General features: G+C 39.0%; 1 pseudogene across 1 annotated transcript; it reads left to right on the top strand.

The window, feature by feature from the left end:
• The first annotated feature begins 1,420 nt into the window (after window positions 1-1,420).
• Window positions 1,421-18,731, top strand: LOC143599729 (putative LRR receptor-like serine/threonine-protein kinase At1g07650; annotated as a pseudogene). The gene is made up of 25 exons (XR_013147341.1): window positions 1,421-1,712; window positions 3,464-3,613; window positions 9,924-10,110; window positions 10,239-10,284; window positions 10,467-10,582; window positions 10,678-10,749; window positions 10,837-10,908; window positions 11,020-11,091; window positions 11,187-11,255; window positions 14,520-14,591; window positions 14,669-14,743; window positions 14,827-14,898; window positions 15,033-15,101; window positions 15,243-15,311; window positions 15,413-15,478; window positions 15,558-15,593; window positions 15,692-15,732; window positions 15,826-16,202; window positions 16,654-16,852; window positions 17,065-17,220; window positions 17,294-17,412; window positions 17,532-17,742; window positions 17,823-18,060; window positions 18,130-18,280; window positions 18,369-18,731. The product of XR_013147341.1 is annotated as a putative LRR receptor-like serine/threonine-protein kinase At1g07650 (transcript).
• The last annotated feature ends 8,097 nt before the right edge of the window (window positions 18,732-26,828 follow it).

The raw sequence follows: 26,828 nt of genomic DNA on the forward strand, positions 1-26,828 counted from the left end.
CGATAAACCCCTAGTTTTCAAAGTAAAATCGATTAACCGACCTAAACACCTCCAATGACCACGAAATTTTAATATGATGTAAATGTCATACCTGGGGATCTTTCTACACCGGAAACTCTAATTTTTAACCACGGAAAGTGGTCAATTACACCTTGGCCGAAAATCTGTCCAACGAAAAGTTTCGGCAAAATTGAGCATCAAAACGATTAGGGGTGAACAAAAAGAGTGTTGGGGTTTGTAGTACATACTTTGAACTACTTCTAGGAGCTTGGAATTGATCAAAAAGTTGAAGCAATGAAAGGGGGGAGGGGCTGGAAGTGGCCGATCGCAGCAGCTGCTGTAACTAGGGTTTAGGTTTTTTGTTTAGTGTTATGTCATAAAACTTTTTCATTCTAGCCCCCGGAAAATAATAATAATGCAACTTGGAAGAAATGTTAAGCGGTAAGACGTACCGGGATGACGTAATGGCTTCTGAGGAACGTCGGATAAATCCCGAGAATTATGCATACTCTACAATCCTTAATTCTTGAAACCGGAATTAACGGGCGTTACAACAAATGAATTATTTATTCGTTAAAGATTAACGAATGACTTATTTTATTCGTTAACAATTTAACGAATGAGAGAAGATTCGTTAAAAATTTTAATGAATGAGATTCAACAGTTAACGAATGAGGCCATTCGTTAGTTCAAATTTTGAACGAATGACCTCGATTCGCGTTAAATTATTGGATATAATCCCAAGGTTAGACGAATGACGGTTCATTCGCCTAATTCCTATTCCATTTCCTTCTCTAAATGAAACTCTGCCAAAACTTCATCAGAATCCATTACTTGCATATTTGCCTAATTGATTGTTATCTTTGTGATCAGTAGGTAAATACGATAATCGTCACATGTGTTTCACGAAGATTTATCGGTGGTTTTAGTGTCTAACTGATTCATTAAAGACGTGAACCTTAATTGAATAATTAGAAATCGATAATATTCGGATATGAGATTACATTTGAATCGATAATTGATGGATTATTACATGCACTTGGTTTTCGAACACAAACTCAATGGTTAATCGTACAGATTGTTTGGAATTTTAACAGATTATGATATGAACACATTAGTTAAGACAGTTAACGAATGACTGTCTGATTCGTTAAGGTAACGAATGGATTGTTTAAATTCATAACGAATCAGATTGGATTCGTTAAAGTATAACGAATCAGAGTGATTCGTTAAATTTGATTTGTTACTTGTAACGAATAGGTTAACGATTAAGGATAATTCATTAAAGATAACGAATGAACCTTTTAATGTATAACGAATGTCCCATTCGTTTACAGTTTTTAACGAATGTGATTGTCATTTGTTAAATAGTTTGATTATTTTGGAATATTTTACTAATGTATGTTTGTTCTTAACAGAAATGGCACTGTCTTGGAATAAGAGCCACAACATATGTGCGTTTTTAGAGCCGAACTTTGAAGATACTCCTATATTTGGGGGTATGATTAGTTTTCTCATCCGCTCAAGAATCTACAAGGCCATCTTTACCCAAACAATCGTTTATCAGAAAATAATCAGGGAATTTTGGAATACAGCCAGAATTAATGAAGCGGAAAATCAGATTGAAGCGGTTGTTCAGAACAAGAGGGTAGTGATAGATGTTGGGTTTATACAAGACTCACTGGGTTTTAACGATACTATTGATGATAGGTGTGAGTTCGATCGAGCATTGATCAGAGGATTATTCGGCCGAGTAATGTATAATGGAGATTTAGGCAAATCAATGTACAACAAAGCGAACTTGTGTGAATAATACAAGTATCTGCTTCATGTTCTTATTCATTGCCTGGGTGGTCGGAAAGGAGGTTTCGACGAGTTCAGGGTGATGCTACAAACTGCATTCATGGCTCTAGTTCTGAATAAACCATTCAATTTCTCCGAATTGGTTTTTTATCATTTGAAAGAAAACATCACTAGCAGACATAAGTTCTTAATGTATCCCAGATTTTTACAAATGATGATAAATGATCTGGTGCCTGACTTGGAAAAATATCAAGCAGACGTGATGAAGCTAGATCATATGAATGAAGAGTCGATGCGATGTTTGAGATCGTACAGTGGTCAGAGTTTGGCAGATCGACCAAGGTATAAACGTTTGATTGGTCATCTAGCGAATATTGATTATGTCGCGCCACCTAATGATCGTTGGGCTCATGACGATTCCGATTCAGAACGTGAAGGTGGTGGTGATGGTGATGATGGTGGTGATGGTGGTCCAGGACCACAAGCCGAGTTAAGTTATGAACAGAAGCATAAGCGTAAAGGTAAAGAACTGATGACAGAAAAAGGGGAGAAACTCAAGAAACAACGAGTTAGAAGGGGTTCGGGTATTGAGATCCGAGTCAGCCTTTTGTGCCTTCCACTGCTGTTTCTACTCCTATTATTTCTTCTACTGCTTCTCCAGTTCCAGTTCCACAGATTCCACGATCTCCTACTCCTACTACAATGACAGATTTTCCTCGTTCTCCAACACCTGTGCAGATGCCTACGTCTCCAACTCTGACTTTGGCTACTACTGTGAGGCCTGATCCTCATTTTGGAGACATATTACATACTGTATTGGCACAGTTGCCTACACCACAGCCAACGACATCTGTTACTCCTGTTACTCCAACACCCTTGCCGAGGCCTGAGCACTCTTTTATGTCATTCAGTCGTCCTCATGGTCCTATGCAACCAGTGGATCCTAATTTCTATCACATGGCTCCTCATGCTCAATGGTTTCACATGATGAATCTGTTGCATTTACAACACACTCAAATGCAAGCAGACAGAGCTGCAAATGAGCTAGTGCAACGGAATTTGCTGTGGCATCTTCTATCGTCTCAGCTTGATAATAAGGAACTTCGAGCCCTAGTTGCTGCTCAGGGGGAGAGGTTAGAGAAATAGGATGAGATTATTCTTCAACTGACATGCAAAGAAGATGAATTAAAGAAGTTGAAGAATAATGAAGACGATCAGGATGGTGCAGGGGGTGGGGTAGATCAGCAACCGGGCGGAAGTTCCACACCGTCGGCAGGTAATAAGACTGATGCGAGTGTTGGTGGTGGGTATGAAGCTAGTAATCTACAGATTGTTCTATATAAAGATTACACGAGAGCCAAGCCAATAGATGTTATTCCGGCTAACATGCTTCTGTTTGTAGGAATGGATGGGATTGTATACAGTATGGTGAATGCTGATGAGATCGAAGAAGGTGAATTTGTTGATCATTCTTTAACGAAAGAACAAATTTCCTTGCTTCTGGATCTAAATGATGATGAGATTAAGGAATTGGGTAAGAACGTGGATGTGGAGATGGAAGATAGTACTGATACAGGTATTCCTCACGGGAATGTACCTGATTTTGAAAACGTGGAAGTGGAAGATGTTACTGCTGAAGAATATCCGGAGTTTTACACAGATAATAACAATGACTCGGGTATTCCGTTCTTTACAACTGAGCATTTCAATGCGGCAGAGCGTCGATTACAGGAAGAAAAAGATAAGTTAAAAGCTGCAGAATCGAGCCATGTGTCCACTACAGAGAAGAAGCGGAATCATGCTTTTGATGGTATGTTTGAGCATAATGTTGAGAAGATGAATAAGATGATCGAGACTTTCAGATATTATGACCGAGAAGATGTGAAAGTTGAGAAAGCTCGGGAATCTGCATACCAGATGAAGAAGTACAAGCCTGCTAAAGACGTTAAAGCTGATATGGTGGCCTGGCAGTACGATTCAGATCTTAAGGTATATATCGTTAAGTGGGAGCACGGTATTTATTATTTCAAACGCCCACATGATATTTTATCTATGCCTCGATGGGATGTACGAACCTTAGCTAATCGTCCGTTTGTTAATCGTGGAGACGATAAATGGGCTAGCTGGTTCTATTGGCAGTTATTGCATGAAACCCGCTTTGGTTTCAAATTCTTCCAGCCTCAGGTGCCGACACACAAATATATTGACGAGATAGATGCACGCACGGGATGGATGAAGTTAATCTTAATAGTGAAGCCGCCGAAGATGATGAAGAGGGTTCCGATGAAGATATTCCCTCAGAGTCTCTTCACCTCATTTAATTATTGGTATTATGATAATCGTACAGGTGAAGCGGTTATTGTTTATGGCCAGGGTTCACGCACGAAGACGTTACGTGTAATTGATCCGATGTGGCTGGTCAATCTATCTGAGTCTGACAACGACGCATTATTCACAAGTCAGATTAGATTCGCTAATGTAAAGGATTATGATCTTGCAATGCAGTTTCAGAGGGTTGTTCGTGTCTGCTACGCATACAAGATTCATAGCGGCGTTGATTGGAAGACAAAGATGTTTCAACGCTAAAGTATGATAAAGAGCTCGAGACGAGGGGGAGTTTGTTGATACACGTTTTGTACGTCTCAGTATTTATTAGGGCATTAATGTAATTAGTTTAAAGTATAGGGATCTTAATGTAAATATGGCTAAATGGGCCATCCGCTCTAATGTAATGTTACATTCGTTACCCCGTAACGAATGTAACACATTCGTCTAATCTGTAAGCTCATTCGTTAACCCAAATTAACGAATGAGATAACGAATGAGGGCTATTTGTTATATGCTAAATGTATTAACGAATGAAGAGTTCATTCGTATGGTTTAATATAACGAATGACACATTCGTTAACTGTTAAGTTAACGAATGTGGTCATCCCCTATATATAGTCTGTATATTATTCATTAATGTAAGTTTCCAGTTTGTTTTATTAATCCTCTCTCGTTACTCTGCCATTTCATTCTCTCATATCATTCATATCGATTATAACATATATCAACTTTAATCATATACCAAAACATCATGTATCGTCGTAATCATAACATCTAGATCCTTTCCGTGCTCATCCAAGTACTCTCAAGTTTTCAGCAAGCTTTGGAGTCGAAGAATCAGCTGGTGTTGCGCGTATTGGTAAAAGACGAAGAACACGGGTTTTATCTTTTGTTTCTTTCGTTTTCGTTTATTTTACACCATGAATTCTTGTTTATTTGTTTTGTTTAATTTTAAGATGCTAGGCTAAACGTTATAGACTGCCTAAGCTTATGATAAACTTATCTTGACGTTTTGATTTGATTTGGGATTATTTAAGTTAAGGTTTTTATGATTTAGTAAAAGATTTGCTTATAATTAATTGATGCGTATAATTGCTTTGGATTGTTTGATGAGTTTTATTCCATAGTTTTCCTTGATTATTGTTTGTCATCTGATAGGATTGCTTTTAGGTCAATTACTCTGTGTTCTTGATTATTTTATGATTTGATTTCGCGATAAGATCATAGGAATAATATTGTTAAACAAACCTAAGTGAGCTGCTAACCTAAAATCTGTAAAGTGCTAGGTTATTGATAAGTCTTTACTATTTAATCTTGCTAGATTTAGTTCTTCGTAAGGAGTCCGTCTAGGGTTGATTATTTATTATTGTTTATCAAATCAATTAATCATATTAAATTGCCTTTGTTTTCCACGCTGTAAGGTAGGATTTCGTATAAAGGAACTAAATTGTAAACAAATTGGGTGACCGTAAGCGAACTTGATTTTTAATACTGGTATGCGTTAAAACTTGTTAGAAATCCATAGGTTTTCTCTTGAGAAGGGTCAGGGGTCCTATTTGGTTTTTTCTTTTAAGTGTCTATTTTACGATCCCAGTCCATAACTAAATATTTTCCCAAGTCAATTTATTACCGAAATTTAGGGGAGTCTAGCCTAGGTAGTTTTCTCATCATCATCTTATTTACATAACAAACTTTGTTTTCGTTTAATTTACTTGTTTTCTTAATTAGTTTTAATTATAGTATTAATTTAGTATTTTAAATAAAAACCCCCTTAAACAACTATAAATAATAAGTCGTGTTTTGTAGTCGAGTCTAATTAGCTAGTAAACGTAATTTAAAGAGTCTCGTGGGTTCGATATTCGGACTTACTTAGTTGTAGTAGAGTCGACCGGTTCACTTGCCGGTTAGTAGTTTAGTTAAGTTTAAGAGTCTAGAATTTATTACTTAGTGTCTAGATTAGCGTAATTTTAGTTAATAATATTAAACTACTTTTAGCACATCAAATACACATTAGTACGTATGTGTAATACAACATTAACGCACATATGCACCATATCGACTTTTATTTTATTATTATTATTTTTTCATATAATACAACACTACTACACATATACAATACACAAATATTGAATATATGCAATAAAACACTATTAAACTCAAAAATACATAGTAATACACATGTGTAATACAACGCTATCGCACAGTAATACGTATGTGCATTACAGTGAGTTTTTTTTATTTTTTCGAGTGAAATATAAGAAAATATAAGAATAATGGCTAAAACAGAATTTTGAAAATATTTTTTTATTTTTAATTAAAAATAATTATTTAAGAGTTTTTTGGAGTTTTTAAGTTTTCTCTCTAAAGGTAAGTTTTCTCTTTATCCTCTCCCTATATATATATATATATATATGTGGGAAGTATAACATGAAAACTCATTTGAGTTGTGAAAACCTGTGAAAACCCAATGTGACATCGCCTTTTTTTTTAACATGTAATATATGTTGTTACATTTAATACAAAACATCGAAAAATCAAAAAAAACATTTTTTTGCTATTTTTTTACTAATTTTATATATGTTTATATTTTTTATTAACTTTAATTGTGAACCACAAGATTCAAACTTTAATTAAAAACATGTGATTGAGAATGGGTTTCTAGAGTTTTCACAACTTAAGTGGGTTTTTATTTCTAGAGTTATATAGGGTGGAGTTATAATAAGAAGTGAAGTGTGTCTAAAAAGTGTAAGAAGTAATCTGGTGCGTTAAATTAAGTAATCTGATAGTCTAGATGGAAAGTGTGTTTTTTAGGCGGTGTGTTTTATTTTAATACCTGCACTCCAGGGATATTATGGTCAAAGTGTGTTATATCTTATATGGAAACATTATCAATCTATAATTATTATTTTAATCCAAATTTAAAACACACCATCAAGAACATAAGATATATAAAAGTGTGTTTTAATAAGAAATAATCAAAATTTAAAAAAAAACACCAGATTTTAATCCAAATTTAAAGCACAACACCAAGAACGCCAAAAAAATCAAGAACAAAAACACACTTTTATTAACAAAAACACACTAATCAACTCCAGGACACTTATTCCTCCTCGGCATTTCATCAAACAGTTGGCGTGCAACCTACAAACACACTTTTATTAACAAAAACACACTAATCCACTCCACGACACGTTATTCCTCATTTCATCAAATAGTTGGCGTGCAACCTACACTTTCCCCAACTTCACATACCCATTTATCACCGCAATCCACATAACATCCTAACTCCGATGTCGGCACTCCGCTAAACCACAACATCACCATCACCCCGCCATCACCAACGGTACCGGATTGGAACCCGGCAACGTCAAATGGCGGTCGGAAAACGGAAAATACATAGGTGATTTAGAGAGATGAGATAAGTAGACGGTGGCCGGAAAATACACAGATGGTGGCGGTCGGAAAACTCAGAAACGAAAAACATAAAACATACAGACGGCGGTGGCGGTGGCGGTGGATAGTTGACCTGATTGGTGTTTGTGGCTAGTTGAACACGGTAGTGTCTAGCTGAATGCAGCGGTGACGGTGAATGGTTGAATGGTTGATCGCGATGGTGGCGGTGGATAGTTTAACGAAAGTGGAAGGAATCGTGTATGGATCAGTAGCATTACTAGGAGAGAAATCAACAGACCGCCTAACGAATCCAAAACAATCTTCCAGTCAGATTCTTTTAAAAGTAGAGATGCGTGGTGGTGTGCTTGAGAAGCCAGTCACGCGCTGATTAAGATGAAACGTAGATTGATTGTGATCACTAAGAACTTGTACCTTGTTAATGATTTATATATATATATATATATAATAACTCCTAAATTAATTCTAAAAATAATAAAATACTTATGACCATCCTACCCTTCTTTGTTATATTTGATCTAATGGCCCATATCACTTCTCACACTTTTTAGAAAAAACTCACTTTGAGTTTTTAAAAACTCGAAAAAACTCAACGTATCAATTTTTATTTATTTTTTTTTTGAATTTTTTTTACACATTCGTAATATATGTAAGTTACATATACGTAAAAAAAATTACATAATTATTTACGCACCGAGTCGACTTTTTACATATGTGTAACGGACGTAAAAACTAGTGTAATCACTTACATCTTTATTCTCTCTCCTACTTTATTTTTTTAATCACATTTAATGTGGTTGAAATTAAATGTGAATAAAAAATTAAAGTAGGAGAGAGAATAAAGATGCACAGTGATTACACAAATTTAAATGTTCGTTACACCTATGTAAAAAGTCGACTCGGTGTGTAAAAAATTCTGTAATTTTTTTACGTACATGTAACCTACATATATTACGTATAATTAAAAAAAATTCAAAAAAAATTGTTATGTTGAGTTTTTTCGAGTTCTTAAAACTTAAAGTGGTTCTTAAAAGAAATCTACTGTATATATACGTATATATATATATTACTCAATTCACTAAACATTTTTATATGCTTATACTCTCTTAACTCTTCACCACCCTTCTAAATAAAAAGTTATATTTTTATATTTTTTCAAAGAAACATCATTCTACGGAACAACCAAATCCTGTTCCAGAATCGAGAATTTGGAGAACGCCACGAACATGGAGCTACAAAGAAGAAGTGGCGTTGGCAAAGGCTTGGGTCCATATTTCTAAAGACTTGGATCCCGTTAACCAGCAAATGTTGGGTTTTTGGCAACAACTTTTCAACCATTTTGTGCAACAGAGGGGATCAAGAGATTGTAACTTGGACCAAATGTATTCGAAATGGCAAAATATGATGACACTTACTAACGCTCGTGATAAGAAAACGGTAGAAGTGAATTAAGAATAGTGTTTTTATGTATTTATTTTATTAATGAATAAGTATTGTTTAATTGTTTATGTATTTTTTTAATAAATAGAATTTTATGTGTTTTAAATAATAAATCAAAACAGGGAAAAGTGAGACAAAATGGGACGACATTAAGTTTTTTGTGTGAAAACAAGAAGATAAACGGGAAAGGTGAAAAAAATTGAAGTGACACTGACGTGTCATACGAGATAAAATAAGGAAAATGGGAATGCGTAAGTGTAAGGATCAACTTTTAGTATCTTGCAAGGTTTTAATTATAACCAATGTTGTTGAGATCGGATCGGACCGGCCGGTCGAACCGGTTCCACCGGGATTCGCTCCACCGATCCAGTTCTATGCAATTCGTTTGATTCCCAGAAAACCAGCCGGTCCAATCGGAAAACTGGATCGGTTGAACCGGTTTACAGTGGAAAAATAAATTTTGAAAAATCTCTTGTAGTCCTAGCCATCATTTTTAAGGAAAAACTGTTGGCCGGTTTGACCGGCGAACCGGTTTTCTGTTCGATTCACTCTCCGATCCGGTTATTAAAACATTGCTGATAACAATAAACCACTGATTGTGTTAATGGTTAATGTATCTTTTTTTAAGGCGTTGAATATTGCATGTTTGAGTCAAAGTTTGCTTGTAGTTTGTTTCAAGTGTTTTTATGCATTACAAAATTGCTACTGTCAACTACATCAGTTTAGCTGTCTATGATGTACGCACCAAGGTGGAGACTTTTCTTTATTATCATGCTGCTCTTGTCTACATTTGTTTTCCTTCAAGTAACTTGTATTCAAGGACAAGTTGGACGACTTCCTCTGAATGAAGGCAAGTAATTATATATGTTCGATGTTTCGTTTGTAGAATTCAAAGCATTAAGCAACCTTTTCAAATTAAAGTATTTGTTTTTATCTTGCAGTGAATGCTCTTATAGAAATAGCTAAGCAACTGGGAAAAGAGGACTGGGATTTTAGCCTCAACCCATGTGATGGAAATACCAATTGGGCAACACCTTTGGGAAACCATCATCTTGAACAGTTTGACAACGTTGTTAATTGTACTTGCTCATCTGAATCTGGTGATGCTAATTGTCACGTTGTTGCTATGTATGTTGCATCTATTAGAGTTTTTATCTTTCCTATAACTCGTAACATATTATTTTTACTGGAAATTATATCGTGCACGCTTAAACTGAAATTTGTTACACCAAACTAATTTTCCTTTGAATTAACAGATCCGTGAAGGGGCAGGATCTTGCTGGTGTTCTCCCACCATCACTGGCAAAATTACCATCAATTAAGAAGATGTAAGACTTTGTCTTACATTGTATCATAATTTGAGTTCGAAATATTGGTTACCATAAGTTTTCTCACAATATATAGAGATCATAAGAAACCTTAGAGACCTAAACAGGGGTCTGCACTCAATACTAATAAACTGTAATCTATGTTCCTATACCAAGTACAATGCTTCACGCCATAATCAACATCACATTGTCGCCTTTTGCAGTGATTTATCTTATAATTACCTAAATGGCACCATACCTAATGAGTGGGAGTCAACTAAGCTGGAATTCATGTAAGCTAGCTACTTTTGTCTCTCGTTTTCTTTGTCATTAAATAACAATTATTCGAATCGTGGGCTGTTAATGGTTGATAGTAACTGTAAACTAGATCTGTCACCGGTAATCGCTTGTCAGGAAGCATTCCTAAGTTTTTAGGCAATATAACTACGCTCGGATACTTGTACACCCTCTTTCTCTCCCTCATATGTTTAATAACTAATACCCGTCCTTTATGTTGGTTTGGTTCTAATGGATAAATGGATAACAGGGGTCTTGAGAACAATATGTTCTCAGGAGAAGTACCTGCTGAGCTTGGGAAACTTAAAAATTTGTATCTTCTGTAAGGCCTTCTTTGTACTCTTATGATGACCACTATTTTTCTTGCTTATATATAACTGCTATATGGGTGATTGATACATGTTTATAATAATGGCTTATTCACAAATCATAGGGTCTTAACAGCTAATAATCTCACCGGCGAATTGCCAATGGAACTTAACAGTCTGACCAACTTGACAGAACTGTATGCACGCTGAACTCTTCCAAATTAACATGTTGATTGCCACATTTATTGGATGATTTGCTTAGTTTGCTATAACTACTTTCACTTTTGTGCAGCCGCCTAGATAGCAACTACTTCAGTGGGAAAATCCCAAACCTTGGAAGCTTAACACGACTTGAGAAATTGTAAGTCTTGGGATTTGTATAGCAAAACTCTGAATCTCAACAGAATATAAAGTTATACCGTTTAAGTATAAAGTTATTCATGTGTTCTTCGTATGCCCTTTCTCCTCGCATGTTTTTAAAAGCGCAAACACTAAAGTTGAGCACACTCTTGAATATTAGTTATCTGTTGTGAGACCTCACTCGAACTAATCCTAGTTCCTAGTTCCATGCAACTCTTTTGTCACTTTATAAAATCCAGACGCACAAAGAACAAAAACAGACAAGTTGTTAGATATTTTAGTGTAATTGGATTCGACTTGTTTACCCGTATAAATCATAACATACATTAAACAAGTCAGGAAAGTGCAGGATGCATGCTTGTTTGAGTTTATTATGATGTCAATTAGGGATGAAACCCCTAACGAACGGGGTTCCGGGGGGGGGCAACACCAGTATATAAAAATATAACCATTGTCAGTTTCAAAATTTATAAAATTGATTTTTATCCAAAACTACTTTATATACATTTAGGCAACTACACCTATATATCGTATATGCAGTATAGTAAGAATAAGAATCAAGTCTCCATTTGTTGGCACGAATGCTGCTCCTGATACTAAACTTTCTATCAATATGTATCCTAATACTTAAATAGTGGATGGAGATAATAACTAAGGAAACAATTAATTATTTAAATCAGAAAACTTAGAAAATAATAGGCTAGAAGAATCAAATGAGAGAAAGTTATCATCAATGCGTCAAATCCCCTTGACCTAACATTGATTATCCTAGCTAGTTGGGGGCTAAGCTCCTGGTCAGTTGTTAATAAACAAGCTAATACCTAAAGCTCTAGGTAACGATACATGTCTACCTAGGGATCACTACACTAACGAGCCAACAACTACTCAAATGGAGTGCTATGCTAGATCCTTGGTCATGGCTTGTAGTCATATGACAAGAAATAATCTAGACACTATAGACAGAAGCTAACTATCCCGAAACATAAAGACAATTCCAACTTAAATAGCCTATGACTCAGAACCGTCTAAACATAGCTAGACGAAAGCACCTCACACTAGTATGTCCAGCAATAGCCTCACTATGGATTGGAAATATCCTAATGAAGTCCTAGACTCTTTCGTTCAAGTCTATATATTTTGAAGGTCGTAGACCACCTGAAATATTGTTCAAATCAAATTCTATCAATCACTAGCTATATTCTCATGCCCTAGATTGCAGCACACAGTCAAGCAACCTAAGAACAACTAATATAAAGCGCAAGGTGTAAGTCTACACAGCATAATCGCAGAACCACAAAAAAAATTACAGGGACAACATTACCATGTAAAAATACACATCATAGAAGTTTTATTACAACCAAACAAACATTATATAAAATCAAAGTCAACCAAAACAAGTCAAATACAGTCAGAATTCATGTAAAATATAGCTAGATGATAAACGAGTCATGTAAAGCATATTCATGATGGTAAACAGAAGAATAGAACCGTGGAACGGTGTCAAAGCCTTCAAAACTTCAACCAGAATCACGTTCATCAACCGAGGCATCATAAGAGTCTAAGTCCAGTCAACTACCTCAAAGAATGTCGTCAAATGTTTTCAAACACCCAAAATGAGAGTTTTCCAAGCGTCAAGATACGGTACATATGATATGTATGACCTGTATCGCAAATTTATGAGCCAGTTATGAGTTTTGGCCACGAAATATGGACTTTTCAGGGTGATATGGCTCGTATCATGTGATTCATATCCATTCGATTTTCTCACACATGTAGTATAAATCACTCTCACCAAAATTTAAGGTAGTTAAAACTATGTTTAGTTATGTTTTAATCGAGTTTGTAAAGTTTAGGGTCTAGAGTGTCATTATATAAATCTATATAACGGGTTCAACATCGATCATTCAAAATATCAGAATCCAATATCAAAATTCAAGTATTCCATCAATAAAGTTTGTTTGTTCAATCTTTGTTCATCCTTATTTCTTTATCAAATCAATTGCAAAGATCAATTTGGGCCAACAACAAATGCAAGTCCTATGAAACTCTTATTTATCTCCTCATCGTTGTCCTTGCCATCGTCTACAGTAACACCCAATCCATCGGTAGAATAATTACTCATCGGTCAACTATTACAACCCGTTGACAAAAATAAAAGAAGGAAGGGACTATTATATTGTAGGAATCAGGGAAATTAAACTGTTAAAAGTGATTGTGCCCAATTACTTGGAATTAATTTGGGCCAAAATGCATTTCCACTAATTCTTATACACAGGGTATTCTTGGGAGTTGGGGCCACAATCATTTTAGATCAGACTCTCAATGTACTAGATTTTTACGATCGTAAATAAAAAAGAAAGAAAACTTTTTGTTAGTATTTTTTGTTTCAAGCTAAATGTTTTACCGAAGTTTAGCTTGAGAGAAATGTTAGTGTTAGGAATTAATATAGATCAGTTAGAGGTGTTAAAAACAATATGTTATTAGGGTTTGTCAGATTTCTAGCCTATATATGTGAGGTTCTTATTGTTTTGTAAATTAAGCTAGTAAATATTCAGTTTATCACTTAAATCTTATAGACCGATTTGTAGCCAGCAACTGGTACCCAACACATAAAATTCCAGATTTGTTACCAAAAACTCACTGCTAGAAACTGGACAATTACAGTGAAATTTGTGGCCTATAAAGTGGTCGCAAAATATTCATCAGTCACAAATCAGGATCGCCCATGGACAGTTTTGCAACCACAATTTCGGTTGAAGTCGTAAGCAAATACCTAGTTTTCTTTCTAGTAGTGATCACTGGGGAGAGAGGGTAGGGAGGGAAGTGAGAAAAGGCATTACCCCTCACCAATAAGGAGTCATATGTAGAATTTGAAACTACATTTTGAGTTTACCTATTTAGCCTCCATAATGATCACTAGTGCTGGAATAGAAGTATAATCTACATGTACAAATAGGAGAGTTTTTTCTATTTTATGCTAGGAGAGTGTGTAATGGTCATTGGTTACCAAAAGTGTTGTGTGGGGGTAGTAACTGTATTAGTTATAATGACTGTACCATGCATGACAATTTTATGTTTTTTGAACAACATTTTTTATGCTTGAAGTTTCACATAACCTTGCACTTGGACTTGTAAGGATTTAAATCCATTACCACATTTTTTGGTCATGGTGAATTTTATGTCTACTATTAGTCTATTACGGTATTGTAGAGTGTTTTTTTATCATAACCTTTTTGCTCTTTATGCATTAATTTTATCTTATTAGAGAGATCAAAGGTAGTGGGCTGGAAGGACCAATACCAGAAAGCATTTCTCTTTTGAAAAAATTGTCTCAACTGTAAGTTGCACAATTTCATTTCTTCTTATTCATGCACCTAGTACTACTTTAAATGTGTTCATGTAATCCGTGTTCAGAGCAATCTCTGATTTAAATGGGGAAGGCTCACAGCTGTTTCCAAATCTAAGTAGCATGACAAGCATGACAAAATTGTTAGTAACTTTAGATTATCAAACTATTTCTTCAATTTCAATACCGGTTGTTTTCTCTTGAAGAATATTGGTGGATTTTCCAGGATGTTGAGAGGATGTAATCTAAGGGGGTCGATTCCTCATTATATATCGCAAATGTCCAACTTGCAATATCTGTAATACACATTTCTCCCTCTTCCATTCTTCTATCTCAACCAACTTTAGATCATATCTGTTATAAGGATCTGTAATAGTGTTTGTTTATATTTCCACACATAATCATTTTATCTATGTCCATACACTTACACAGAGATCTTAGTTTCAATGGTTTGGGAGGAGATATACCAGATTTAACTGGACTAACAAACCTGGAAACAATGTAAGAAACATATGCTTTTAGTTTAGAGTTTTAAACATTTCAGCATTCTTCCTGTTCTTCACGAATTATAAAATAAAAAAGAAGGAAAACGTAAGGAGACGATTACAAATTATAACAAGATTATATGGTGAAATGACATAGGTATCTGACCGGTAACTCCCTTAACGGCAGTGTACCTAGCTGGCTCACAAATGAATATGATAATAATCGGTATGGTTTATCAAGCTTCCTTTATTAATTTTATAATTACTTTTATATGACATCTGAAAGTCTTTTAGTTAGGATATATTTAAATTGTGTTTGTAATGCAGTGAAGTAGATCTTTCTTACAACCACTTCAATGAAACTACTGTACCTAAAGATTGTCATGAATCATTGTAAGTTTTCAGGTTTTAAAAGTCATTTCTTTTTCTCATACAACTTGAAATAAAAACCTACCTCATCTTCATTTACTAGGAATATATTCAGAAGCTACACTAGCAGTAACGACTCGTAAGCGTATACACTAGCAACTTGTATTTTTAAAATGAATAAACTTATTATTTAGATGCTACACTAGCACAAAGTTTGACAAGCTTAATCTAATGCAGAGACCTTGGGAAGTGCCTGAATGGTTTTCCTTGCTTAAATGGTGAACAAACATCCTTTAGTGTGATGCTTCATTTCCTTGCTAGATCATAAAGAAAAAGTTGATCCCTATTTTGTTTGTATTGTATTGGTTTAGTTTACAGATCAGTTCATATTAATTGTGGTGGGCCGAGAGTTACCATAGGAGACAAGGATTATGAAGCAGATCAAGCTCCAAGTGGAGCTGCAAGATTTTTTCCTTTTAATGATCATTGGGGATTTAGTAACACAGGAAGTGCATGGAACACTGACAAAACCCCAAATGATTATGCTGCTGCTAACGTATCTATACTCACTATGAATGACTCCCAACTTTACACGGAGGCTCGTCATTCACAATTGTCTCTCACTTACTATGGTCGTTGCTTAGCAAATGGAAATTATACGGTGACACTACGTTTTGCAGAGATAGTTTTTAGAGATAATCGATCTTACCAAGGTCTTGGACGACGGGCATTTGATGTTTATGCCCAGGTATTATAAAGAGTTTGACATTCAAAATTTTATTTTATATATCCATCCATGTTGATATTTTGAGTTTGACTTGGGTAATTTAAAGGGTACCTCAAACTTTGATCATGGTTTTCTCTAGGGTAAAAACATTGGTTACTTAAACTAGAAATATGACCAAAGTTGATTTTATCTTTTCATGCAATTTTCCCATATGAGGATATTGTGCACATTCATTGGTCAAGTGGAACAATACTCTTCCTTCATTCCACTCGTTAACTAAACAAATAGACTTCTTTTCATATTCCAAACATACACAATATTCCAGTATGAGCGTAGTGAAACTTATATACATAGAAATTGTACCAATACTATTTGTGAAAGACAATCCATGTGGCCTCCAAATTATGAGATGCTTTTAATTTCTATCTTTTTACCTAGCAGACTTTTGTTGATTGAGTTTTCCTTTTGGCAGGGTGTAACTATCTTTAGGAATTTTGATATTAAGAATGAAGCAGGTGGGGTGGATAAGGAAGTAATAAAAACATTAAACAATGTGAGTGTTATTAATGGAACATTAGAAATTCGGTTCCAGTATGCTGGGAAAGGTACAACCGCGGTGCCAGTGAGAGGATTGTATGGGCCTCTGATTTCTACCATTTCTATGGAGGCCGGTACATATATATGCTTATTGTGCGCATGCTTTAGTTTCTCTCTTCATCACAAACAATCACTACACCACACTATGCGCGCGCGCGCACACACACACACACACACACACACACATATATATATATATATATATTATAAACGCCATTTCTATCTATCCTACTGATTTAATGATAAATATAAATTAATAAGGTTTCTAATATATTGATTTCTGTAGAGTTTAAGCCTCTGGAGTCCAAGCTGCCACCTCATGGCAAAAAAGTAACATACCTAGTCATCGGAGCGGTGGCTGCAGCATTGATCCTCACACTCACAGTTGTTGGTATTGCATGGAAGAAAGGTTATATCGGAAACCAACTACTAAGGGAAAGAGGTATATTGCTAATGTGACTCGGTATAATAAGTTAGCATACGTTTGTTCATTAGTAACATGTGTTTTCTTGAAGATCTACGAGGAATGGACTTGGATGCCGGTGTATTTACATATAAACAAATCAAAGCTGCCACGGATAACTTTGATGAATCTAATAAACTTGGAGAGGGTGGTTTTGGATCCGTCTACAAGGTATTGTACTACTTTTTCTTGCCTATAACTTGTTCCAATGTATAAGCCAAAAGCTGAAAAGTGAATAACAAACAAATTAAGTGTGGTTTATAGTTTCATATGTAATTTCTTAATTGCAGGGTACACTATTGGATGGAACTATAATTGCTGTGAAGAAACTCTCTTCAAAATCAAAGCAAGGAAACCGTGAATTTGTGAATGAAATAGGGATGATAGCTGGAATACAACACCCCAATGTCGTAAGACTACATGGGTGTTGTGCCGAACACAATCACCTATTACTTGTTTACGAGTACATGGAGAATAATTCTTTAGAACGCGCTCTATTTGGTATGTATTGTCTTTTTGTTCTACTTCATGATAATCTTGTAGTTCTTAGTGTAATCAAGTTTTTTTTAATTAAATCTCAGACCATGATAAGGCTAAGATGAAAATTGATTGGCCTACAAGACAAAGAATTTGTGTTGGCATTGCAAGAGGCTTGGCATTCATACACGAAGAGACAGCACTTAACATGGTTCATAGAGATATCAAGGCTGCAAATATACTTTTGGATACCGACCTTACTCCAAAGATCTCAGATTTTGGTTTGGCTAAGCTCAATGAAAAAGAAAACACTCACATTAGCACTAGAATTGCGGGAACTATGTGAGTTGTTATTAGCTACATTTTCTTATTCTGGAAAATTTTCTTTAATAAAGTTTATTTATCATTCAGGGGTTACATGGCACCAGAATACGCATTATGGGGGTACTTAACCTTTAAAGCCGATGTTTACAGTTTTGGGGTTCTTGCATTAGAAATCGTTGCTGGAAAGAACAATATGAAATGTCGTCCAAGGCAAGATGATGTTTCACTTGTTGATTTGGTAAGTTTCTTTTTACTGAAACTACAATATGATCATTTCCACCAAAATCATTAGCATTGTCTTATTATCTATCTCTTACTTGTCCAAGGCTATTGTTCTCAAAGAGAAAGGGAGTTTGAAAGATTTAGTAGATCCAAGATTAGGGTCTGACTTCAACAAAAAAGAGGCGGTGACAATGATGAAAGTTGCTATATTATGCACTAGTCAATCCCCAACTCTTAGGCCTACCATGTCCGAAGTAGTGAATATGCTCGAGGGTCGTACTAAAAGCAATGACTCATACATGAATCCAACATCTGAAGACGAGTTCAGGTCGCAAGCACTCAGAGGGAAGCTTGATCAAGATATACAACCTCTACGAGACTCTCTTGTTCAACAATCATCTTATAGTATGCCCGACCTCTATCCCAATAGTCAAGTTTCTGAAGAATCTTGAATCCTAGCTGAGTAAGCGCGACTATTTTTATATCCTTTGGTGCATTGAGAGCATAATATTTATGTTATTTATGCCAGAATTTTATCAGAATCAAATGAATTAAGAATAAGTCATTGACGTTAATGTTTCAAGCTGAGGGTTTTGTAAACACTATATATGAAGCAATATATGAGTGCATAATTTGTACACCCTAGGGAGAATGGTTTTTTTTTTAATGAATCCTGAACCAGTGGCAAAGCTTGGACAAGAAAACCAGGGACCGAACTCAAAATGTATTTAACAAAACATAAACGAGGGGGGCGGGCTCAAATTTTCGGTTGAAAACGGGTAAATTTATACTACGTATAAAAATTTTCAAGCGAAAGGCAAGTAAATTTACACTATTGCACAAAAGTTGTGGCTCGGGCCACTCCTGACCCTAGAAAAGCTTCGCCAATGTCTCGAACTTAAGTGCAATATTTGTATCCCACTATCATCTTTTTATTGGCCGTTGAAGAAACACTAAAACTGGATAGTACGATCGGGTATTTCCCCAGATGTGAGTATTCTGAAGGGTTATGTGAGCAGATTCAAGCTAGCGCCTGCAAAACAGAACACCGTTGAGTCTCGTTACAGGAAGGACAGAGTGGGGGGTCTTCCCGTAACCACCCTCCGGCGTGAGAATCTGTACTATATCTTAATCGGAATTCATACGAGTACCAGTATATAGCGTAAGGCTTGAAAGAGTGAATGAATACCTTGAAAAGATTATCTTTGTATTTATAGCCGAAGGTGGAGAGAATGTGATTGGTGGAGTTGTCACTATCAAGTTATTCCCTCTCTGCTTAAAAGGACACGTGTCCGGCCTTTATTGGGTGTGACAGCCTGGACCCGTTTATGGTGTAGCCATTATCTGTGCACATCGTGGGATGGCCATTACATGTCCAGGTGTATTCTTTCCATTGGCCGATGTCGCTTTCAGGAGGTTTTGAGGGAATCTTCTAGAAGTAGTTTGTTACAACTGCTCTTCCATATCACGTGGGGATCATCCGTGTGATGAGTCCCTTGAGTTGTTTGTCAATTCCTTCCACGGATGCTTGGGTGACCGTCCGAGGGTTATGGTGGAGCTTCACAAAGTGTCTTGGTTTATGGATGGCTTTACCAATCCACTTGCTCCTTGTGCGGATGACTTTTGGCGATACGCGGGTTGGGTAATGGATCCGTGGGTGGCGGATGTCTTTGACGATTCGCGGGTCGGATAAGGGATCTGTGGGTAGCTTTGTTACCCTCCCTCTATAAGTCCCCCCAATCCTTTGTTGCTTCCGCGAGTCGATGTCACAGGTGGAATTATGGACTTTTATCTTTTATCGCGGGTTGCAACTACTGGCCCTTGGGATTCCTGCTGTTTGGATAGGGGTACTGTTTAGCCGTCTGAGATGTGACGTCTCCTGTCTGAATCGTGTCAGGAGTGGTGCTCGAGGTTGGTGCACGGGATTTTAGGCGGCTGATTCAAAATTATTTTGTTTTGTCAGTTCCCGCCTAACGTGTCGACACCTGACTGGACGGTTTCAGCGTGTGAGCTGGATCCCTCTCTCTTAGCATTAATTGCGATGAGTATATATATGAGAGGTCGTTTCAGTTTCCAACTTACTTGCAGAAATTTTTCCTCTAATCTTCCTATCTTCTCTGTTCTACTTCTTCCTTTGATCTTTCAAGTTTTCCGATCAATCATGGCAGGTGGTAAGAAGAAGGGTAGCAAGGCTAAAGAGGGCAAGAAGGATACTTCAAAGGGGTTGGTAGAAAATATATGCATCAACTGGAAACCGTCTGATTTCCATGACATTGTCAACCTTTATGGGTTGGCGCCGGAGTGGGAGCCGGAGCTTCCTTCTCCTAGTTCTACTGCTGATCAGTGGCCTGCCGGGAAAATTGCTTTGTATGGTGAGTCTTTCACCACATGCAATATCCGATTTCCCATCACCAGGTTTTTTGTTGATTTCCTGGCTGCATCTGAGATTCATATTTCTCAGTTGCATCCGTTCGGGTTCATGAGGCTCCGACATTTCTAGTTCTGCTACAAGGCCCCCGAGATGGAGCCTGCAGTGGATCGCTTCCTTGCGATTCTACAAGATTCAAACCCGCGGTAGCTGGTTTAGTTTCGCCGTCCAGGGGAAGGCGATCGGGACTGAGCCTCCGAGGAGTGCTCATGAATGGAAGAACAAATTTTTGTGGGTCAATGCGGACGTTATTCCGCTAGCCATGACCCGCCGCTCGCTGACCAGCAAATTTTCCCTCCCTGCTGCCGACACGGAGGTTCAGGAGTGATTCAAGAAGTTGACGCGGACTCCAACTCCGATGGGTCTGATCCCTGAGTCCGCGTTGGTCCAGGTGGGGATGAGTCGCCTTTAGCTATATCCTGCGGAGCAGCCATACTTCTCCCGGGACGACGGACGTAAGTTTTTTTTTCTACTGTGCCTGTTAGTGTTTTTTATTCTTTCCTTATGTTTGCTCTATTTTTTTTCACCGGGGAGTGTTCGTTATTTGAAGTTCTTATTCCCACCGTCGTGGGAGATATGTTCAGAATGCCCCTGGAGATGTATCAAGAGCCTATTCTTGATCACTTCAAGAGTAATTTCCTTTTTCCCACCTGCGGCCGCACAGAGTCGGTAATCACCGAGTCCGCCGTGGCTCAAGGTGTGTACATTCTTAACCCTAAACCTCTTAGCGTTATGCATCCGGATGGGACGATAGTCCTTTCTTCTAGTGATGAATCCTCTAGTGAGGATTCAACTAGTGAGGGTTCCCCGCCCGGTACTCCGGAGAGTTTTCATGCTAGCGTGTTGCGTGCTATTGCAGATATTATCCGCCGCAGGAAAAGGGCCGATCTTGCCGGTGTATATGGCCAAAATAAGGATTCAAACGCCGATGAACCCGCTGGTAGCGAGGCTACTTTGGGCACCGAGGATCCCGCTGGTGGGGAGGTGACCCAGACTTCTGACCCTACTGATGGAGGAGCAAGCGGCGGTGCCGAGGGACCCGCTGGAGGTGAGTCAGCCACAAGTGCTGGTGACCTTACCAGTGGGGAGGTTACCAAGGCTGGGGGGAGTCCCCCCCTTAAGAAGATCAGATTGACCCGGCTTCAGGATCGGGTCAAAAGTAGGGCTTCTGCGCGGCAACCTACAGGTAATTGGATGCATACTATTGATAGACTCATGTACACATCTAACTTTTGTTTCTGGATCAACAGCTGCTGCTGCGCCGCATCCACCTTCTCCGCTTCTGGAGGTTTTGCAGAAGGTTGGCGAGGATGTGCCTCCTGAGGATGTCCATATGCCACCACCTGAGGTAGCGGTGGAAACTAAGGTTGTGTCTCCCCAAGATAAAATTAAGACTCCCTAAGTTTCCACGGGTGAAAAGGGGGAATCCTCCAATCCTTTATCTCAGGATCAGGGGGATTCTCTTTTTCGTCCTTCATGGAATCTTGGCCTGGACGCGCTCTTTACCGATCCGCGTGTGTGTCAAGAATTCTTTGAACATTGCCTCCCACCCTCTGAGTGTAACAGGATACACTCCCAGACTCAGGCTAGTTTGGCGCAAGCACTTTGCTATCATCTGGCTAATGTGTTGTCAACTAGTCGTGAGGTATTCAAGGGTTGGGTGGTCGGGCAAACCGACCTTGAGCGTGCCATTCAACGCATGGTCGAAGCTGAAGTGGCGAGGGATGATACCCAGGCGGAGACTAGGGAGAAGGAAGCTACCCTCCTGACCATTCAGGAGGAGAATAAGCGTTTGAAGGAGCGGCTAGCTGCTCAGGTCGAGTTTATCGCCGCCTGGGATGAGGGGGTCGAAGGCTTGCATCCAAGGTCCAGGAGAAGGACGACCGCCTTGCCTCTGTTATTGAAGAGAAGGCGAGTCTAGAGAAGGCCTTCACTGACGCCTCGGATGAACGGCATTGGCTTATGAAATTCGGCATCCCCAAAGTAAATACTTCCATTATATTTTTGTTCTGAGACTATCATGCTGACTCTTTCTTGGCCCAGATTTTCAAGCTCATCAAGGAAGGTCCTGAGCTTGGGTATTGCTTGGCTGACTTATTGGTCAACTCCTCGCGGGTGGGTTGCCAAGCTGGTTTCCAGGAGGGATACACCATGGCTCGCGAGGGACGTCCGCCTACAGAATTTGAGCTTCAAGGCCATGACTATCAAAAGGAATATGACACGCGGATGGAGTCCTTTGATAATCTTTCCTTTGACATCCTGAAGTACATAGAGGAGAACCGTCGCGAGCCCACTGTCGTTGGTGAGCTGCGCCTTCATGTAAATAAGCTGCTTGCGAAGGCTGAGGACAAGGAGGCCACCCGCGGAGAATAGAATGATAGTGTAGGTTTATCAATGTATTTCCTTTCCCGTTTTATGAGCTTCGTATTCATATTAAATGAAATGGACTATATTTTCTGCTTGTGTTTGAACTTTATGTTTATCGGGGGCGGGGGGGGTTATCCGGATCGCTGATGACTTCTTTGTCGATGACTCGTCAGCCTGCAGTTATGGCTTGTCTTTTGCTTGTTCTTTTTTTGTAACTTGCATTCCAATAATGTCTGACGTGTCAGCCAAAGCATTCAATTTGTTTAGTTACTGTAGAACTAGTGGTTCACCGATTATATCTGAGATTTGACAAATGTGACAGGTCTGCCATGCGCAGAAAAAGTTCTGACAGCTGGCTCGCTCCGTACCTTGGGATTTTAAATTTTCGACTTTTGGTTTTCCCGTCCGACGTGTCACGATCGGATTGGTAGATAGTTATGTTGCAGTATTTCACACATTAAATGTTGCCACTATATATATCCGTTAATCTTCCTTCGTCTTCTATACTTTATGTTGAAGAGCCATATTAACCTTCTCCGGAATTCCTGAAGTACTTCTCTTCTCCTTTAAGAAATTTCTGTTATCTGATTTCTTAGCAATCATAGCTCGTTGTAATCAATATTTGGCCGATTACATGGCGTCGACGAAACCTGATTATCAAACTATTGACTCTGTCACCATTGATTGGGACGTCAAAGGGTTTCAGGACGTCGTCAATGCTTACGGTATAGCTCCAGAATGGGGGGCGGAATTTCCAGCTCTCGGTTCGACGGCGAGCCGACCTCCGGTGGGGAAGATGCCTGTGTTTGCCGAGTTCTTCAGCTTCGGTAATCTTCGATTTCCGGTTACCCGGTTTCTAGGTAAGCTGATCACTAGGAATATGATTCATATTTCCCATCTTCATGCATCGGCGGTGATGCGTATGCGCCATTTTGAATTTTGTTGTCGGGCGCATGGCATCATGCCTGCCATTGACAAGTTCGGTGTGTTCTACCATTTTCATGGTAGGGGTGGCCGGTATGTTTGCCTTCCGACTGGTCGGAAGGCTATTGCTGTGGATACGACTCTCTTGGACCCTCATTGGGCAAGGAAATTCTTTTGGATTAGAGAGGATGTGGTCCCGTCATCCATGTATTGGCATTTGGAGGGCCAGCCATTGCTTGCCCTTCCATTCATTGATCGTCCGGATAGGCATGGGTGGTATCAACAGTTGACCCACACCCCTACTCCCATGCGCCCCATCCCTGAGTCTGCCCTTGTGAGGGCTGGGATGAGCCGCTTGTGGCCTTATCCCGACGAGGTGCAGTATTTCCGGAAGCCGGATGGATGTAACTAAATTCGTAGTATTTTCTAGGCTTATTCCGGTTTCTAACCTTGGTTTATTGTGCAGCTGAGGGTCTTCTGATGTCTGTTCTTCTCGTGGGTGTGCCTGGGGTTACGCACATGGCTGCCTGCGATAAGAAGAAGCTCCCTATCCTGGACAAGACCAAGGATAGTTTTTTGTTTCCTCAGCAAACCTGCCAGGAGCCTATAGTCTCTGAGGGCTTGTTTGCGACAGGTAACGTGTCATTGATAAGGCCAAGGATAATCTTCTGCATCCTATCTCGGGTTAACGGATGAATTTGTGATACAGCCTTTGGTCGTAAGAGGAAGGAATCATCCTCCAGCAACATTCCGCTGGCGGTGGCTGGTGGAAAGCAAGGAATGGACCTTCCTCCTCCGAAAGTGAAGAAGATTCGTCTTTGCGATCGTGTTGCAGTTCACACTAAAGGTACCGCATGTACTTTCCTATGGATTTGTTTTTACTATTTAACGCTTACGTGGTGGTTTGTTTTTGTGCAGCCCCCGTTATCCTCTTGGACTCTCCTCCCACTAAGAGTGACCTTAGCCGGCGGTCCTCTGCTGATAAAGGGCAGTCCAAAGAGGGTTCAACTTCCTCTGGTGCCCGGAGGTTGGAGTAGCCGCCTTCGCCTCCTGCTCATGAAGCTGAGGAGCCTTCCGAGCGGGTGATGGTACCTCCCCCGCCTCCTCATGAATCTGAGAAGGGGCGTATTATGCAGAGCGGTATTGTTTGGTACGTCCCTGAATGGAATCTGACTCCTTCCTCGCGATTTTCTGACGGGGAGGTGTGTTTTGATTTCCTTCATGAGGGCGTGCCCCCTGCGGAGCGTGAGTATCAGCAGAACCAGTCCCGGGTATCTGTTGGCAATTCGTATATATATCATCTAGCCAACCTGGTTTCCACAACCCAAGAGATATACCGGGACTGGAACTTCATGGGGCGGAACTGGGGTTCTTAGGAGAACCTGTTCGAAGAGCTCCAGGCAGAAAGGGAAAAATATCGTCTCGCGGCTAACACCGAAAGGTGGAAGTTGAGAGATTCTGAATGGGCTCTTAAGCAAGAGAGGGAGCGACGAGCTACTGCTGCTAAGGATTGGTAAGAGGCGTGTCGGGCAGAATGCTGCACTCGAGGCCGCACGTGCTCTGACCCATGCCCGTGAAGCTGAGCTTGCTAAGGCAGAGGAAGCCAAGCATGATGTTAAAGCTCGCCTTACAACTCAGGAAGAAACTATCAGTACCCTTCGTGATACCGCTGCTGAAAGGGATCAATTGATTGAAGACCTGATCAAGGAAAATAACAAGTACATTGGTGAGCAGGGCGCTCTGAAGTTACGTGCTGAGGGAGCTTCTTCTGACTGTGCTTGGTTGATGCGGGAAGGTTTTCCCAAGGTATGGGTTCCCCTGTCTTTATCATAACTTGTAAATTTGTTTTATTGATTCTTGGATCACTTCCGTAAGTTATCACCCGTATCCACAAAGGAGATGAGTTGGGAAACTGCCTTGCTGACCTTCTATGTGCGTCAAGTGATTCGGGGCGTAAGGCGGGCTTCCAGGAAGGGATAACCTTTCCTCGGGAGGGGCATCCTTTGGAGGAGTTTGACCTTCAAGGGGTGGATATGGATGGGAAGTATGATGCGTAAATGGATGCTTTTGACCAACTGCATTTTCCCATCCAGGACGCTATCCAAAGCTTTGCTGAGGCGGCGGATGGCGTTCGCCAGTTCCGCGACTTTCTTTGTGAAGAATAATTTTGTTGTACATATATATATTTTTTTTCTTTTGTTCCTGTAATCCATTTTTTGAATGTGTATATAGCATGGATTTTACATTTTGTCTTGTATGAGTACAATATAAATGTGTGTGAGCTAAATCTGTTATGTATCCAAAATATAGGATTAGGATAAGTATTGGCACGCAGGCCTATCCGCACAAGAACTAATATTCTAACAAATTTAAAATTGGGTAATCGCACAACTATATTCATATTAATATCATTTTGAATAACGAAATTTAGTACGCAGACCGAAATAATAGGCACGCAGGCCAGCAGAGAGGCACGCATGCCCGGAAGAAAATTACATATAACATCTCCGTAGTTGTGCGACGTTCCAAGTCCTGGGAATATGGGTGCCATCCATTCTTTTCAGTTTGTATGCGCCCTTTCCCAGTACTTCGTCAATTTGGTAGGGGCCTTCCCAGGTTGGTGCTAACTTTCCTGTTGATTCCATGTTTGATGCTTCATTGCTTCGGAACACATAGTCGCCTTGGTTGTACTCGCATAACTTGACTCGTGCGTCATAGTATTTTTGGAGTTGGCGTTTGTATTTGCTTTCGCGTATAGCGGCCAACTCTCTTCTTTCTTCTAAGAGATCCAGGTTCAACCGGAGCTCTTTTTCATTATCGGCGACCAAAAGCATTTGTGCGAATG

Source organism: Bidens hawaiensis, unplaced genomic scaffold (assembly GCF_021521415.1).
Source record: "Bidens hawaiensis isolate Kalapana, Puna unplaced genomic scaffold, B.hawaiensis_p1.1 tig00052595_1, whole genome shotgun sequence".
NCBI lineage: Eukaryota > Viridiplantae > Streptophyta > Magnoliopsida > Asterales > Asteraceae > Bidens > Bidens hawaiensis.